Source organism: Hevea brasiliensis, chromosome 17, assembly GCF_030052815.1.
Source record: "Hevea brasiliensis isolate MT/VB/25A 57/8 chromosome 17, ASM3005281v1, whole genome shotgun sequence".
In the NCBI taxonomy this organism is placed as follows: domain Eukaryota; kingdom Viridiplantae; phylum Streptophyta; class Magnoliopsida; order Malpighiales; family Euphorbiaceae; genus Hevea; species Hevea brasiliensis.
Window position 1 is genome coordinate 21,272,519 of NC_079509.1, and position 14,343 is coordinate 21,286,861.

At 29.5% G+C, this 14,343-nt stretch overlaps 1 long non-coding RNA gene and 1 other non-coding gene across 2 annotated transcripts; both read right to left on the bottom strand.

The window, feature by feature from the left end:
• Positions 1–2,072: 2,072 nt before the first annotated feature.
• LOC131175230 (uncharacterized) lies at positions 2,073–4,640 on the bottom strand. Its single transcript, XR_009145389.1, has 3 exons — positions 4,445–4,640; positions 3,106–3,169; positions 2,073–2,238 (listed from the first exon to the last, which is right to left on the bottom strand). It is a non-coding gene; the product is annotated as an uncharacterized LOC131175230 (long non-coding RNA).
• Positions 4,641–6,913: 2,273 nt separating this feature from the next.
• TRNAR-UCG (transfer RNA arginine (anticodon UCG)) lies at positions 6,914–6,987 on the bottom strand. Its single transcript has one exon. It is a non-coding gene; the product is annotated as a tRNA-Arg (tRNA).
• Positions 6,988–14,343: the final 7,356 nt, after the last annotated feature.

Sequence of the window (14,343 nt, forward strand, 5' to 3'; positions counted from 1 at the left end):
ACAACATTCATTCTTTCAAATTGTTGTCTGACAGCCTGCATGTAGCATGGATTTTCACCTTCCCCCTCATTACCATCACCCCTTCTAGACATGTTTTTAGACCTGCAAGAAAATGGTTAGTGTAAAGAAAACACCTCACTCAATCCCTTACCTGTTTACACTCAACAGGGGACACTCCACTCGTGTTTAACTCAACAAGGCTTTTCCCCTCTTATGAACTCACCTCTCTGTGCCTTTTACCTCTCTTGGCTCTATCCACAAGTTCTTATCAAACTCAAGTAACTCAAACCAAGACTGTACTCACAAAAATTTAACACACAATAAAATTCTTGAACGTGACGGATCAAAACGAGTAATCAAGAAAACAATAATGTGACTCAAGAAGTCAAGAAAAGAAAAGCTCAAGCATGAAAATGTAATGCAATAAGGAATCAAGAAAGAAGACACCAAAATAAAAGAGTAGTAAGCTGGAAAAGAGACAACCTAAAGAAGTGATATCAAGCTTAAATATCCAAGTTTGCCACTAACTTATCACAATTACCAGCAGTTCACACAATACATCAAGAATTGCATAAATTTAGGATCACCAAGTAAACGAGTGTATTTTGATCTCAAATTGAGTAGGCAAATGCAACCCAATACTGACTAATTGCTGCTAGAATTTCAGGCTTTTCTTGACAGGTTTACTATGTAAATCAAATGTAATCGTGTCTGCCGCAAAATTTTGGTTCCCCATACAAACGATTAAATTTTGAGCTGAGATTTAATTTGAGAATAGCTCAAATGTGGCACAAATAACCTGTAAATTTTCAGGAATTTTTGGGCTGATTTGTAATGTGAACTTAATTTGATCGGGTCTGTTACAAAATTTTGGTTCCCTACACAAACGGTAGAATTTTAAGCTGAAATTTAATTCGGGTACTACTGAAATGGGGTATAAAAACCCGGTAAATTTTCATAAATTTCTAGGTATATTTGCTATGTGAACTTAATTTGATCGATTCTGCAGCAAAATTTTGGTTCCCCACACAAACGATTGAATTTTAAGCTGAAATTTAATTTGGGAACTACTGAAATGGGGTATAAACACCCTGTAAATTTTCAAGAATTTATGGGTCTATTTGCTTTGTGAACATAATTTGATCGGGTCTGCCGCAAATTTTGGTTCAGCAGGCAAACAACATCAAACAACCCCCAAAATTTATACCCAATGTCTTAAACACACCCAAATAATGCTGGAACAGTTTCAGGCTAAATAGGTAAGCCGAACTCAATGACCCAAATAAGCTCTCATGCTTGATATCAAAATGAAGGAAGCAAAATAGATAGCTAGAATAATGGGTTTGGCTTGATTAACCCAAAACCCTAAGACAAACTCAACAAAACAAATTTTTTAAACAAACAGATTATACTAAACCCCAAGAGACAATTTCGGTCAAATACAAAGAACAAAAATGTGAATAACAGAAACACAATAAGAAGCAAAACAAGGTTTAGCAAGAAAGAACCAGGTGCAAGATGAAGAAGTAAAAGCAAATATGGAACTAGTGTCACACCCTACTCCTCGTAAGATGTAACATGCTCCCGTAGTACACCTAATGAATTACTGTACTTCGTCTATCGGAAACCCATTAAATATATTATAAGGAATTTTAAAACAATTTTCGTTCATTTTTAAATTGGTGGGTAAATTTTTTTCAGATATTAAAAACCTTTATTTAAAGTCCAACATAAATCAAATTTTTAGATATTTAAAATCTCCGCAATTTTTATAAAAATTTCGGCAGAGTGCCGTCTGTATTTTGAGAAAATAGTTCTTCAAAACCTGAAAATAAAGACACTCCCAATATATTTTTCAATCACAACTCCATTATTCAATCTCATTTCACAAATCAACACAAGCAACTCAATACACAGTTTAAATTAAATCAAATATTGAAACAGCTCATTATGGTGACATAATTAATTTTTACATTCATGGGAGTATTAAAAAGTCAGTAGTGTAAAACTTTATAAGTACATAAAATCTCAAGATAATATTACAATAATTTGTATTTGATTATAGTCCAAAAATATATTACAAAAGAGTTGATACAATTGCTCAAATGAAATTACATACATATAATTACAGAATTACATCAAAATCTAATGTACAAGGGTATACCTATGATATACCCGAAGGTAGTCTCACTATGTCTTCTCAGTAATCCTGCTCAGCTGCTCTATATTTCCTTTCACCTGTGACAGCATACAAAGCTATCGCTGAGTGGTGAACTCAGTAGTGCATAAACTAATAATTTAAAACTTAATACAAATTATGCTTGACAATTCATAACAAACAAAAATTTAAAATTTCTAAATTCTTCAAAATTTATAACATTCAAAAATCAATATTTTCATTCATGCAAATTATTCATTTGAATAACATTTTGATCAAATAGTAACTATTTATCTACATTTCTTTTAAATCCCGAAACAATACAAAAATATTTTGAATCACTGATAAATTATTTATTTCAACCACAATTTATCAAACCATGCATAATTTAAAGGGCGTTGCCAACAATTCACACAGTTGAACCCATAACCCAAAATTCAAATAGATGCCGTGTTGTACACCACGACATTTCATACTCTCCCAATAACCGAGGCTAAAAGGGAGGAACAAAGACTAGCTAATATATATGAGTACTCATTCAAACTCTTCCCAACTGGCAAGCCAGAGAGGAAGGAACTCGCCCCATCTAGTGGAGGAGATTTCTCACTAGAAAAGCTAATGAGAATTCACAACATATTTTGCCATGTCAACTGTGGTTTCAAATCATATTCAAAACAATTTCTATTTACAAAGTGTTTACAAATCATCAACATATTTAATCATCATAAATTCATGCTCAAGGTTGGCAACACATCAAACTTAAAATTTACAATCCTCAAAACAATACAATAAATCCTTAAATGCATAAGAAAATTTATATTCAAATTATACAATTTCATTCAATAAGTTAAAATTCTCAACACAATAAAAATCATAAATCATACAATATATTTATTTCAAATCAATTTGGAATTTAAAAATAACAAAAGAGTTAGTTGTGTACAAACCTTAAGCGAGTCGCCTCTTAGCCTTGACTCGATTCCTCGGGTTCTTTCCCGATATTCTTTTCAACTGAAACACACAGTTTCATAGTGTTTCAGTACCATAACTTAACATAAATCCAAAAATAAATTTAAATTCACTTTTACCTAGCTCTAATGTGCTAAACTTGACGTTCTTTAAATTTTGTATTTCGGGGTTACTATTTATGATACTATTCAAGTCAATTTGTTGACTTTCTAAGACTTAATAGGTATGGGAACTCCAACTTCACCCACATACCACATTTTGGTCACTAAATTTGTTGGTTTTGGTTGTTTATTCAAATTCTAAGTCTTTTAGGCAAATTTGAAAATTTTCAGTTTTAGTGTCTAAGGTTGCACTATTCCATTGATCATTTTACTGTTGGAATTTGACAAAACTTTCTTCATAGAAAATGTTTCCTATTGTCTTAAGTTTATTCTCCTTTTTGAATCACTCCAATTGGAGTTTTGTAGCTCAAGTTATAGCCATTTGAACCATGGCTGCCGGATTGAACTCAACCCAGATTTTCTGGGCAATTTTGGTTCTGGCAGTTTTAGGTCACCAACTTGGGGTGGCCAAATGACTTGGTTAATGGCATAATTTAGGTTTGTGTTCTTCATGAAAGTTTTAGGTCTATATCTCAACTGTCCACTAGTAAAAGTTCAGGTCATTTAGACCTGCCTAGCTCAAGTTATGGCCAAATGAACAAACATTGTTCATTTGGTCAGTTTGTACAGGGCAGACTGAGAATTTCTGTATTTTGGTCAATTTGTTTACTAGGTTTTGGTCACTTTTTGGGCATGATTCCTAAATGAAAATTGTGTCATTTGGTGTCTATTTTCATTCTCAATTGGTCTCATACCAATTGGACTTGTAAATTTTCAGTTTTGGTCCCTCAAAGGGACCTTGGTCCTGATGCCAGCAGCATGACCACATTGAATCCGAATTTAACCTTAACGCCAACACTTCCAACACACTTCATTTGGTCACAAATGACCATTTCTCACTTCAAACTAGATCAAATACATCATTTCACTATTTCTCCAAATTTTTGCCTCTAAACCCTAGGTGTCCAAACCCTAGTTCACCAATTAATTGCATTTAACCAATTCAATGCATATCAATCTCACTACCACATTCATACAAGCTTGCCTAACATATTAAATTCAATCAAAACACAAGCATATGCATAGTAACCCTAGTTGGCCAAATTTTCAGTTTGGTCCTTCACAAATGTTTTTATTTCATTTTAAGTTAAGATCTAAGTTACCTACACCAAGAACACAAATATTGAACATAAATTTTCAATTTAAATTCACTAACCTTAAACTTTGAATTTCAATCTTCAATTCCACCCCTCTTTCCTTCTTTCTTTCTTGCTAAATCTCTCTCTCAAAGGAAGAAAATAAGGTTTTATGAAGTGATTGGGGAAGAAATTAGGGTTTAATGGGGGATTTAAAGCTTGGAGCAAGCTTTCATGGAGGTGTGGTAATGGTGATGTTAAGGGAGAGGTGGGGCGGCAAAGTTGAAGAAGAAGAAGGAAAATGATTTTCTTTCTTTTTTTTAAGTATTTTATGTCTTATGGAAGAGCATAAATCCAATTAAATAAATTTTTTTAATTATAGTAATTATTGCATCATGCATATGTCACCACATGATGTCATTACCTTTTTAACTTTTCTTTTTCTTCTTCTTTTTTTTTATTTTTCTATTAGTTCTTTAATTTAATTCCCGACTCCGAAATTTTCTTTTCTCCAATTTTATTTGACAGTCAGGTCAGGAGTCAGCTCTCGGGGTCAATTGACCAAATTGCCCCTCGCCGGTTCAACCCGGTTTGCAAATAATTCAATTTTTCTTCCGGCTCCCTGACCTAATTATTTGACTGGCTTAACAGTTCTTTTTTGTGATTTTCTCTTTTCCACTGTGTTCGTAATAGTCCTAAGGACCGCAACGTCACATTTTACGGTTCAAAATTTGATCGACTTCGCAGTTATTCCCGAGAAGGTCACCCATCGCTGTGACTCTCGGCTCGTTTAACTTCTTATGTTCTGTTTTTCTTATTTATACTTAACTAATTGACAATTACTAATTATTTGTGTTTATGGCTTATCTAGTTGTCTTAAGTGTGATTCTAATCCCCTTAATTGTCCGGACCGACACCGGTCACCAGAACAGTGAAATATACCAAGCTATGCAAATAGGGGTGTTACAACTAGAGCCAAACAGCAAATATGAAAAAGGTAACAAACACAAAGTAGGCATAAAGAATAAGAAGGAAATAGAGAATCTACCTTGTTTGGACGTCCCTTTGCTCTGATACCAAAACTGATGTGAACCTTCAAGTAATTGGTAACTTGAAAACTCACATTCAAGAATTAAAGGAACAATATGAAAAGCACCAAATCAAGATGTATGAATTTGATTATTTGAACCAGCACAATCAGATTGTTGTGTAATTCAAAGAAAATATCAGAAATGGGATTCTTGACCTGATTCATATGGAGAATGAATAAACCAAGAATATTATGCACATTAAACCTTGCAAGATAGAAATCTCAGCAAGTTAATGAGCTTCACAAGAACAAAGACAACAGCCAATTTACTCACTAAAGGAACAGAAACAATCTTTCATTAATATTCAAAGTGTGTCCTCCACTCTCTCATTACACTTGTATTTATAGTCTCTTGGCTCCAAAGCTAAAGACAAAAATATCCTTACTTTAATAACAGCTGCAAGGAGCTTTAAGTCCAAACAAAAATTAATCTATCAAAAGACTAAAAACTCCTAACAAAAAGTAAATTTAATACAGCAGCAAATAAGGGCATTTAAGTCCAAAAGAGAGGTGGTTATAACAGCAAGGAATATTCTTTTAAAAAGGTGCCAGCAGATGCATGTACATGGGTTGGATCTGGTGCATGCATGTCCACAGGTTATTCCATGTAACCTAATGCTGCACATGACACCTGGTCACTTCCAAGCTTAATTTTCACTAAATTTAATCCTTTATAATTTTCTTCATGCCATTCCAGCTTATAATTTTCTTCATGCTCCTTAAGATTTCACAAATTAAATTCTGAAGTGATTTAGCTCTAGCTTTAGTAATTGGACCTTGGATGAATTCCTTTGGTGTGGATGTAGCTTGATTCTCATAAGCTTTTGTTAGGAAACCAGCAAATCAAGTTGCCCATTCAATTGCTAGAGAGGCTAATTCTATGCCTGGTTGTGAATGGGGGGTATGCCCCCCCTTCTTTTTTGTATGATTCATTATCTTTTGATCTTAATAATATGAGTTGAGCTCCTTGGTTTTTCAAAAAAAAAAAAAAAAATCATATGTTATTACACTCATCATATGTAACTCCTTATAAAAATTAAAAATTAAATTTATGTTAATATCATAAAAAAAATAACCAATAAGTTCTTATTGAAGCAAATATTAGGAAATATTTTGTAATTCTTTTGAAAATTTTATCATAATGGCTAATGATAACTTATTTGTTTTTATTTTTTTTATTGCAACTAGAAATGGGTTTATTAATTATTATTAGATAGTCAAAAGAGGCATCATCACATCACTCATGGTGATGGTGAATGATAACTTGGGAAAATAGCTACCCTAGAATAAATTTTTCACAAAAATTATGATGGTGAAAATTAGTACTTGTCTTTGAAAGAGAATATATGTGTGGTTTTCTTTTTTTAATGCTTTTATAAGAGAACAAAAATAAATGGAGAGAATTTTATATTATATGATAAAAGTGCAGAAAGGATAAAAATAAAATGGGAGTAGAGTGCGACCACAGTGGGAGTCGAACCCACGACCTTTTGATCCGAAGTCAAACGCGCTAATCCACTGCGCTATGCGGTCGACTTTGTTATCTTTGACGTATTCTTATTTACTATAATAATGTTTCAGCATTATTATTTTTTTTTTAATAATAATTGAAAATGAGACCATTAACCCTTATGGTAAATTGTACCTATTATCCTCAACTTTGACAATCGTTTAATTTTAATTTTATTTAAAAAAAGTTTTTTGAACTTGCAAAATTCATTTTTTTAACTAATAATAAAATAATATTTAATTAAAATAAATCAATAAATTATTATATAATTTTTTTGCTTTTTTATATAAAAACCAAAATATTAATAAAATATCACATATTAATAAAAATATTATTTTAAAATTTCAAATTTATGATTAAATTAAAATTTAATTAATAATAAATAAGATATATATAATTAATAATTTTATTAATAAATTTAGTTAAAATAAAATAATTTTTAATAATTATTAATTAATTTAATCATAAAGATAAAAATAAAAAAGAAAAAATGATAAAAAAGTAATTTTATTATTTTAATCTGAAAATTTATTATTGCAGATTATGATGACTTTTTTAAAAAATAATGTTAAGAGATTTTATTTTAATAAATTAAAGTTAAATGATTGAAGTGAAATAATTATATAAGTTAAGGGATGATTAATATAATTTACCTCATAATAAAGTATAAAAACATAACAAAGTGTCAATTTAAAAAAAAAAATAATAACAAGCGTAATCATTTTTTATATTCATCATGATAATGATGATATTATAAAAAAAAATTAATTAATCATGCTCAAATTATTATTATTATTATTATTTTTACTTACAGCAGAATATATTTTAGCGAACTTTCACACTTGAGACTATATTCTTTATCTGAATTTTAAAAATACACTCCCTCACATAAGTATAGTGTATTTAAGATGAAAAGTTTTGGAGTGCTCTTTACAAAATCGAGTCTTAATTAATAAGAAAAGAGAGCTCTCATTTTCATTAATTGGGATACAAATTTTTTTCATTTTTATCATAGTTGATAGATTACAAAGAATCATAAATTAAAGTCAATGTGAATAGAATATAATAATAAAATTTTAATTTCTATTAATGGATAAGGATCTATCAAATTTGTTCTCAATTAGAGTTTTTTTTATTGATTATACTATCTTTTTATTGAATTTTAAAAATAAAAATAAATATATAATTTAAAAATAATAACAAAAATTTTATTAACATATTCTATATTCTCTTCTTTTATCCATTCATCTACATCTATCTATCTCGATAATCTATCTATCTCTATAATCTATCTATAATATATATATATATATATATATATATATATATATATATATATATATATATATATATATATATATATATATATATATATATATAATTATATATATAAAAATACGAATGAAGAGCAAACTTGTGAATGGATAAAAGTAACTTTAATTTTTTATATTATTTATTTTTTACTATTTAAATTAATTTTAAAATTTTATTTAAAATTTTTAATCCTGTTTATGATTAAACTCAACTCAACTCAACTCAACTAAGCCTTTATCCCAAAAATTTAGGGTCGGCTATATGGATTCGCTTTTTCCACTCTGAATGATTTTGAGTTAAATCCTCAGAAATGTGTAATGCTTCTAAGTCACGCTGTACTACTCTCCTCCAAGTCAATTTAGGTCTACCCCTTTTTTTCTTTCTATCCTCTAGCCTAATGTGCTCTACTTGTCTAACTGGACCCTCCGTATGTCTACGCTTCACATGACCAAACCACCTCAATCTCCCTTCTCTCAACTTATCTTCAATTGGCACCACTCCTACCTTTTCTCTAATACTTTCATTACGGACTTTATCTAGTCTAGTATGGCCACTCATCCACCTTAACATTCTCATCTCTGCAACTCTTATCTTAGATGCATACGACTCTTTCAGTGCCCAACACTCACTACCATATAGCATAGCCGGTCGTATGGTACATGCGGTAAAATTTTCCTTTTAATTTATTGGGAATCTTACGATCACATAGAACTCCGTGCACGTCTCCACTTCAACCATCCGGCTTTAATCCTATGACTAACATCCTCCTCACATCCCCATCTACTTGAAGGGTGAGCCTAGATATTTAAAGTGATTACTTTGGGACAGTGCCACTCCATTCAAACTAACTCCTTCACTATCACCAGTTTGGCCTTCACTGAACTTGCAATGCATGTATTCTGTCTTCGTTCTACTTAACTTAAAACCCTTTGACTCTAGAGTACTTCTCCAAAGTTCTAGCTTCCTATTGACTCCTTCTCGTGTCTCATCTATCAGAACAATATCATCCGCAAACATCATGCACCAAGGAATACTCTCTTGTATATGTTTCGTCAGTTCATCTAAAACTAATGTAAAAAGGTAAGGGCTTATGGCTGATCCTTGGTGTAATCCAATTGAAATCGGAAAATCTCTTGTGTCCCCTCCCACTGTGCGCACAATAGTAGTTGCTCCTTCATACATATCTTTCAATACTTGTATGTACCTAATAGATACCCTCTTTTGTTCTAACGCATTCCATAAGACCTCTCTTGGAATACTATCATAAGCCTTCTCCAAATCAATAAAAACCATGTGTAGATCTTTCTTCCCATCTCTATATTTCTCCATCAAGCTTCTAATGAGAAAGATCGCTTCCATAGTTGAACGACCAGGCATGAAACCAAATTGATTGAGAGAGATAGAAGTATCATGACGTAGTCGATGCTCCACAACTCTCTCCCACAACTTCATAGTATGGCTCATGAGTTTAATTCCCCTATAGTTTGAGCAACTCTGTATGTCTCCCTTATTTTTAAAAATAGGTACTAAAATACTCTTTATGATTAACTTCTATTAAATTAAATTTTGTAAAAAATAATTAAAAGTAGAAATCCATATTTTTCTAAAAATTATTAAGTTTCATGTTTTCAAAAAAAAAAAAAAAATCCATTTTTATAGAAAATCAATAATCAAAATAGGAATTCGTTTTGTTAAAAAAAATCATAGTAGCTAACCAAAAAATTTGAAAATTCATGTTTTTCTAAAAAAATTCATAATTTTTATGTTTTCAATATATATATATATATATCAAAATATTTTTAATTTTATTTTTTATGGCCAGGCTATTTTTTTAATTAAATATTGAAATTTATAAGTTTACTATAATATATAGAAAATATAAATAATAATAACATATTTTAATAAATAAAATAATATATGGTTCTATTTTTTATTCGCAAAATCGTTAAATTAATTACGAAATTTATAATTTAATTTTTTATTAATATAATAATTTTTAATGAATTTTAATATATATATATATATATATATATAAAACAAATGAGAGAGCTAACTTATAAATTGACTAAAATATCATTAATATAATTAAAATACTTATTATTAAATTCATATTCTTCTAAAAAAAATTAAGTTTCATGTTTAAAGAAAAATTTAATAAAAAAATCATTAATTAAAATCAGAAATTCGTTTTCTTTGAAAGAATTGTAAGTTTCATGTTTCCGAAACAATTTGATCGATTTTTATAAAAACAATTAAGTAAAAAATTTGAAAATTCATTTTTTTTCTGAAAAAGTTCATAATTTTTATGGTAAAAAAATATAAATAATAATAAATTATACCAATAAATAAAATAATATATGAGTCAATTTATTATTTATAAAATTATTAAATTAATTACGATTTTTTTAATTTAATTTTTTATAAATATATTATTTCTTTAATTGATTTTTAATTTTATATTATAATTTATTTATATCAATAATATCTATTATCTATATTCATCTATTTATTCACCTTTATCGATACTATATATGTATATAAAAGCATAAAAAAGATGCTAACTTAAGAACTGATTAGAATATCATTAATATAGTTATAACGCTTATTATTAAAATCATATTTTTCTAAAAAATATTAAGTTTCATGTTTTCTTTTTAAAAATTGTTTTTTATCAAAAATTATTAATCAGAATTTATTTTCTTAAAAAAAATCGTAAGTTTTATATTTCCGAGACAATTTGATTGATTTTTATAAAAATAAAAAATTAAAAAATTTGAAAATTCATTTTTTTAAAAAAATTCATAATTTTTATGTTTTAAAAAAAATCAATATCCAATTAGAATTCTATCACGATTAGATTTTTGGGTCAAACAGGCACTAGGGTTTGGATCAGTATAAGGCCCTCAAAACACGTAGTAAGCCTAACTATTTCTAATCCATATATAAAGTCCAATATAATAGCCCAATTCTAAGAAAATAAATGGACATAGACCGGCCATAAATTGGACTATCTAAAGGGGAGCAGTAACTCAACTTTTAATATATAATATCAAAATCTGGGGAGTTTAGCTCACTTTCACAATCTTCAAAACAAATAAATCAACAATTGGGAGCTCAGCTCACTTCATTCACAGTAATAGATATCACATGCATCGAAGCAATCTCACATAAATAAGTTTACAACTTCAGAGAATTAAGTTATTACAACCTTATATAAAAATAATACAATTACTGGTACATGCGGAGTTTTAGAATTAAACAAAAGACAATAAGAGTAAATTTAAATTTTGTTGGTTAAATTTGTGGGAAAAGAAAACAGGTTAATCTCAATAAATCTATCTGTCACCTGAGTAAAAATAGTTGAGCAGGGGTGGGCGTTCGACTCATTGAGTAAAATATTGATTTTAAATATAATTTCTATAGCTATCTAAATCTAATGCATTCTTATATATAAAAATGCAGCATATTTACATAGTTTCAAACAATTCAAACAATATTCGTACAAAAGATAATTTGGAGCATGCAAACACTCATGTGTCACATTAATACATATATAAGAGCTGATCTTCTATATAGCTCTCTTAATCCAATACCTGCCAGCGAGGTCAACTTAAGCTGAACTTTCGCTTAATAATCCACGTGCGGGGTCAACGATATCAACTCAAAGCCGTGCTCACCCCAACTTATCAATACATAAGGATAGAGTCCCAGCAAGTCAAGCTCCAGCAGTGACTACCTATCCTACCATGTCCATATTCACACTATACTCATGCCAACACATGCACACTGCTTTAATTTACCTTAAGGCGATATTCACAAATAAATTCATTAACATATGCAACACAGAAATGTGCCTAGCATTTAACTATTTATATACATATTTATAAATGAAATGCATGAGTATGCATTGAATCTAAATTGATAATATTGAAATTACAATTAAAATCAATATCAACTCATAGATTATGCAAAAGTTACGACTGAGAAGAAGAGGAAGGTTGACTCAGATCACCTAAACAATTATATTCATAAATTTATCAATAATAAAACAAAATAAAGAACTTAAAGAGTTAAAGACACCCTAAATTTTATGCTGGAAATCCAATAGAGTTTTTCCTGTACCTAGAACCTACCCAATCTACAAGGCAGTTCAAATAACACTTCTTAAACCAAAGGCCATAAGCCCACAACACAATAACAACATAATGCTCCTCTTAAGCCCGCCAAAACAGCCAAAACTCATATATTTACACTATTTAGTTATTAAGTTTAAAACTAATATTTTGCAAAAACTATCCAAATTAATCCAAAATATTCCATAATGATGCATCGGAGTCCTTAACAATGCCATTTTACTATTGCAATAGAAATTATAATTTTTCGGCTATTCACGAATATTTTATAAATTTTTATTCTAAATTCAATCTAAGGTAAAATGGGGCATTTGGAGTTCGAGTTTACCTACACCAATTCTAACACCTGGAACGCATTCGGGTTATCTGAAAATGGTGGGAAGCACTATAATATTTATTGCGAGTGTTTTGCAGTGGCTAGACAATTTTCACTGAAGTAAAAAGTGAAGAGTCGTCACTTTAATTTATATATATATATATATATATATATATACCTTTTTTAGAAAAAAAGAAGATTTGTCACTTCTAATTTAGAGATTCAGGATTTGGGGTCTGTATACCTGTGAGGAAGATGTTAGACGCCCCACTTCGTCCTTCAATGGGGTAGGTAAATTTAAAAATGTACTCACTATAACTTAATACCAATAATTTTATTGGAGTTCAAATTACAATATCGGTGTCTTATATTTGTCATGTAAAAGATGGGGTACATAAGTATAGAAACACTTAATGTCTCACTACAAAAAAATAAGTGGGATGATCCTAAAAGTGAATTTTGGCTCCATTTATTATTTTAATAAATTCCTCCCTCCCCAAAACTAGGACTTTAATTTTGAAAAGGTATCATTTGGGTTCTTAGAGATTTATAATGAATAATGAGTATTCTTAGCTTACCCATCGTTAATCTCATCATCAGTGCCCAAACAATAGATGGTGTCATATGTGAAGTGAATATTTTATGAAAAACATGATACTCATAAAAAGTTGTTAAAATTGAATTAAGATGGGTTTGGATTTTCACTCCCTTCAATTGAGACTTCAATTCAAAAGAGAATATGTTGGTTAAAACCTAGAGAATTTAATTCATTAATGAGGACTCTCAATTAATGAATCAAAGTCCTATCATCAATATAATTGATTATTATTCTTCGCCCATATTGACTCAACTTAAATTATTGATATATTTATTACTTACAGATTTTACAGAGGGGTGTTTTCGAGACAACCTATATAAAATGCCATTTTGGCCTGCACAACTATACATTCATTTCATTCCGCTAACAGAATAAGATTCTAACCAATTTCTAAATTTTAAATTAGGCTTCAAGCAAACAACTATTTTATGCTCTACTAAACCAATTATTATCCTATTTGAACATTTGATTAGATGTATTTTATATTGTATTTAAAGTTTAAATCAATGTTTATGTATTATTATTTAGACTAAAAAATTTTAAATTAATTTTAAAAGGGTGAGAGATATGGGTTATATAAGATAACGAAGGGATAATTTAGGCTTTAATAAAACAATAGTTCAAGAATGACTCCCCCTTGAATTAGAATATAAAAAAAAATTGCTAGGAATGGCTCAAGGAAGTACTCTCCTTGGTTCCCATGAAGGAAAGTTTAAAATGAAAAGGGCTTTAAGGGTTCAAAGAAGGATTCTCCCTTGAACCCAAGAGCATATAACGCATTTAAAAAAAAAATTTAAGGGTTCAAGGAAAGACTCTCCCATGAACCTGAAATAGAAGAAAGTTTTATTTTAAAAAAAATTTAGAATAGGTCCAAAGAAAAACTTTCCCTTGACCAAAGGACAAGCTAAGATCGTACAATTTTTAAAAGGATAAAATTAGAGAAGGTCCAAGGAAGGACTCTCCCTTGAACCTCATGTTGGAAAATGGTATTATTTTTATTTTTATTACAAGGTCATTT